The sequence below is a fragment of the Microcaecilia unicolor genome, chromosome 5 (assembly GCF_901765095.1).
Source record: "Microcaecilia unicolor chromosome 5, aMicUni1.1, whole genome shotgun sequence".
Taxonomy (NCBI): domain Eukaryota; kingdom Metazoa; phylum Chordata; class Amphibia; order Gymnophiona; family Siphonopidae; genus Microcaecilia; species Microcaecilia unicolor.
In genome coordinates, this window is record NC_044035.1 from 356,502,957 (window position 1) to 356,508,283 (window position 5,327).

Sequence of the window (5,327 nt, forward strand, 5' to 3'; positions counted from 1 at the left end):
GGGGGGAGTGGGCGGACGCAGATCCGGAGGAAAGACCAGACGGGCTGGGTTCTGAGCCAGGCTCTGGCTCCCAAAGGCAGCGACTTGGGCTAAACAAACTCCTCTGGCCACGCCCGGGAGAGGAAGGATTCAAGGATATCCGCAATGAATATGCACATTAGGAGCTCATGAATATTCATTGGGAAGATCCTGAAAATCGGACTGGGTGGAACTGGGGCTCTAGACCACCATCGCTCCCAATGGACTGGAGAAAAGCAAGTTTTCCAAAACTGAGTCTTGGCTGCCCTGCTTGGCTTTCTCTCTCTTGACACTTTTTAACAAACCACTAAACTGGGCTAAATCATCCACTACAATAACTGTGACCTATATATGTGCAAATATAAACCTTATACACAGTTATACTCGAAACATTTTTATTTTGCAATTTCAATTATACAAAACCCTTATCACCTTATTGTATATAACTTAATCTTCACATTCATACATACTGGACTAATCCGATACAAATACCACTAATACACCTCCATCCTAACTACCCTCTATTCAATAATGCACATATGCTCTTACAGTCCATAATCAGCCACCGTTGTCTTCATATCAACAAAATTCTTTTACTCAAATCCAGTGTCATGCCACCCAATGGTGGTTGTCTATATAATGCACCTGCCACACTGTTCAGTGTCTCAATATTAATTACAACCCCCTCCCTTGAAAATGGCTGAATGCTAAAACCAATTGTATCCATCTGCCTTCTCAGTGCGGTGTGCAATGATCTTTGATGTACCAGTTGTTTAAACTTGCTGAGTATTTGAACGCGTAGTATTCCCAATATGTAGGTTTTCAACTCTTAAATCATTCCACATCTTCGACATAACACCCCGAACTCAACACAGTCTATGTTTCGCTACAGCGTCATCCAGTGGCCCACCCACTTTGGGTTCAGGCCCACCCAGTAGCAGCATACCTATGATGTGGTTGGCAGGGATCCCCAAGCCCCACCAGCCGAAAACTCCCAACAAATGTCCCTCTTGAATACCTTGTAAGTAGCAGATCTTCGCCTGCAGTGAGCAGTGGCATACATACTGCTCGCACCGGCCCCACAACCTTCCCTCTGATGCATTTCTGCCTAGGCGGAAACAGGAAGCTGCATCAGAGGGAAGGCAGTGGGGCCAACATGAGCAGTGAGTATTAGTTGCAGCTCGCTGCTGTTGAAAATCTGCTATTTAAAAGGTATACAGGAGAGGGGGGGGGGGGGGGTGTTTGAGAGACCATATGGCATGCAGAGAGGGAGAGACCAAATCACTTGTAGGACAAGGTGGAGTTCTTCTGCCCACCCATCTTGGGCCCAGGCCCACCCAAAATTGGGTGTTTCGCTATAGCGTCATCAGGAGACGGGGTCCTATGAAAACCAATGTGTATGGTGATGCTTCCATATTGTACGCACCATATATACATCACTCTCCTTGTCAACCGTTATTATAATACTTACAATTACATAGTAACATAGTAGATGACGGCAGAAAAAGACCTGCATGGTCCATCCAGTCTGCCCAAGACAAACTCATATGTGTATACCTTACCTTGAATTGAATTTGTACCTGTCCTTTGCAGGGCACAGACCATATAAGTCTGCCCAGCAGTATTTCCCGCCTCCCAACCACCAGTCCCGCCTCCCAGCACCGGCTCTGGTACAGACCGTATAAGTCTGCCCTCCCCTATCCTCGCTTCCCAACCACCACCCCCTCTTTCCCCCACCTGCTCCACCACCCAATTTCAGCTAAGCTTCTGAGGATCCATTCCTTCTGCACAGGATTCCTCTATGCATATCCCACGCATGTTTGAACTCCGTTACTGTTTTCATCTCCACCACCTCCCGCGGGAGGGCATTCCAAGCGTTCACCACCCTCTCTGTGAAAAAATACTTCCCGCCATCTTTCCTGAGTCTGCCCCCCTTTAATCTCATTTCATGTCCTCTCGTTCTACCGCCTTCCCATCTCCGGAAAAGATTCGTTTGCGGATTAATACCATTCAAATATTTGAACGTCTGTATCATATCACCCCTGTTCCTCCTTTCCTCCAGGGTGTACATGTTCAGGTCAGCAAGCCTCTCTTCATACGTCTTGGAACGTAAATCCCATACCATCCTCGTAGCTTTTCTTTGCACCGCTTCCATTTTTTTTAACATCCTTCGCAAGATACGGCCTCCAAAACTGAACACAATACTCCAGGTGGGGCCTCACCAACGTCTTATACAGGGGCATTAAAACCTCCTTTCTTCTGCTGGTCACTCCTCTCTCTATACAGCCTAGCAACCTTCTAGCTACGGCCACCGCCTTGTCGCACTGTTTCGTCGCCTTCAGGTCCTCAGATACTATCACCCCAAGATCCCTCTCCCCTTCCGTGCCTATCAGATTCTCCCCGCCTAACACATACGTCTCCCTTGGATTTCTACTCCCTAAGTGCATCACTTTGCATTTCTTCGCATTGAATTTTAATTGCCAAACGTTAGACCATTCTTCTAGCTTCTTCAGATCTTTTTTCATGTTTTCCACTCCCTCCGGGGTGTCCACTCTGTTGGAAATCTTGGTGTCATCCGCAAAAAGGCAAACTTTACCTTGTAACCCTTCGGCTATGTCACTCACAAATATATTGAACAGAACCGGCCCCAGCACCGATCCCTGAGGCACTCCACTACTCACCTTTCCTTCCTCCGAGCGAACTCCATTCACCACTACCCTCTGGCGTCTGTCCGTCAATTAGTAGCCATAAACTACTTATGGATGCGGGATGATAAGGTCTTCCACCTTACACCAACCCATGCACTCAGCGAAAAACAGCCGGCACATGCGCGGTGAAGCCTGGTTCTCTACCTCTGTTAATACCGTCCAAACTCCTCCCTCTTCACACGCTCAACCATTCAACCTCTTTGTTTAAACCGAACGGTTCAACAGTGTTCCACATGAATATAGTTCTTTCCTCTTGTCGCAGCAAATATCATGCAGTGTTCCCCCCCCCCCCCCCTCGGCTCCTCCTTACCACCCTCATCAACACTACAAACCGCAAATCCTCCACTGTATGTCCTACCTTACCCCAATGTGCAACTAATGGTGTTTCATGCTTGCCCAACCTGATGTTACTTAAATGTTGGGCAACCCTATTCTTAATCTTTCTTATAGTATGGCCGACATACAGTCCACACCACAGTCCACATGGACAACAGGTACCGTACACATACTGTGCAGTATTACAATCAGCGTGTGTGCGCAATACAAATGTCCGTCCATCTGAATGGGGAATCCCCACTTGTGTGACTATTAATGCATGTCTACATATACACATCCCCCCCTCAGGCAAAATGTCCGGGGGTCAGCTCATTTGTACCTTCTCCTTCCATTCTTTTATAATGGGACATAAGCTCCCCCCTATTGCGCCCACGTGTATATGTAAACCTAGGAATATCTTTAAACTCCTGATGCACTGTGACCATCGGCCATAATGTCTTAATGATGTTTTCTACTGCCATGCCTTTGTTCGTGTAGGGTAAAACACAAGTGAGCCACTCACGCTGTGCATTGAATGATGCTAGGCTGCATAGATAGGGATATAACCAGCAGAAGAAAGGAGGTGTTGATGCCCCTGTGCAAGTCATTGGTGATGTCCCATGTGGAGTACTGTGTATCTTGCTAAGGATTATCACAGAAACCTGGTTCCATAGTCCTACAGACCCCGCCATCCTACAAACGTGCCCACCAGAATACAAAATCACGCACTGGACAAGAAATGGAGAAAAAGAGGAGGCGGAATAGCTTTAATATACAAACCTGAATTCACCATCACAATCACAGGCGAATCTACCTCGCCACAACTTGAAATTGCATCGACAAGAATCAACCATCCAAGTCTAATAGGACACCTTAACACAATCCTATTCTACAGGCCACCAGGAAAATGGCAAGACGCCCAAACACAACTCATGGATTTCATCTCGAATACCTGCGTATCAACTTCAAACATCCTCATACTAGGAGACATCAACTTACACCTAGAAGATGACACCCTACCAAGTACACGAGAATTCAAAGAATTCCTACAACTCTGGGATCTGCAAACACCCAACTTACAACCAACACACGAAAAAGGACACACACTAGATATCATAACAAATAGACTCGAACCGAACTCAACTATCACACTCACCAACACAAGATGGACACCCACACTATGGTCAGACCACCATAAAGCAAATATCACACTTTACTGGCAAAAAACACAACCAAACACAATCAACAAACATGAGCGAACAACCTACACAACAAGAGGAAAAATAGACCCCACAACATTCTGGCAACAGATCTACCAGAGTGAATGGACTGCAAACGCTGGCACCATCCAATTCCTCCAAGAATGGGACGATATAAGCACAACAACATTAGACAAAATCGCCCCAGTCCAAACCAGAACATCACACAGGAAAAATGCAAATCCATGGTTCAACGAAGAGCTGAAAAAACTGAAAACACAAGTCAGGAGACTTGAACGAGCCTGGAATAAAAAGAGAGATGAACAAACACTAAACGACTGGAAACAACTTCGGAGAAAATACAAATACACCATCAAACAGACAAAAAGACTACACTATAAAACATTAATAGGACCAAACTACAAAGACACACATAAACTCTTCAACCTCGTGAACAAACTGTTAGACACCACACCTGCTACAACCAACGGCAAAGATACACCAAGTGTTGACAACCTTGCAAAATACTTCAAGGAGAAGATTGTACAATTACGACAAAAAATACCCGCCAGCACTATAGAATACACCACTCTCCTAGACTGTCTAGATCCAGAAGAAGGAACACACCCAGCAGACAGAACCTGGACCGAATTTGAACTATTACCAGAAGAACTCATCTCTAAAACTCTCAAAAAATATGCCAAATCCAACTGCAAACTAGACATATGTCCAAATAGCCTCATGCAAACTGCTCCTCAACAATTCATAACAAACCTAACAAATCACATAAACTACATGCTACAAAATGGACTCTTCCCAAAAGAAAAAGGAAAAATCCTACTCACACCAATTCCTAAAGACACAAAGAAAAACACGAGCGAAATAACCAACTACAGGCCAATTGCATCCATACCACTAATAACCAAGCTAACCGAAGGTATGGTAACCAAACAGCTCACAAACTATCTAGACAAACATTCAATACTGCATGATGCCCAATCAGGATTCCGTTCGAATCACAGCACAGAAACAGTATTAGTCACCCTAATGACCAGATTCAAACAAAGAATTGCAACCGGCAACAATA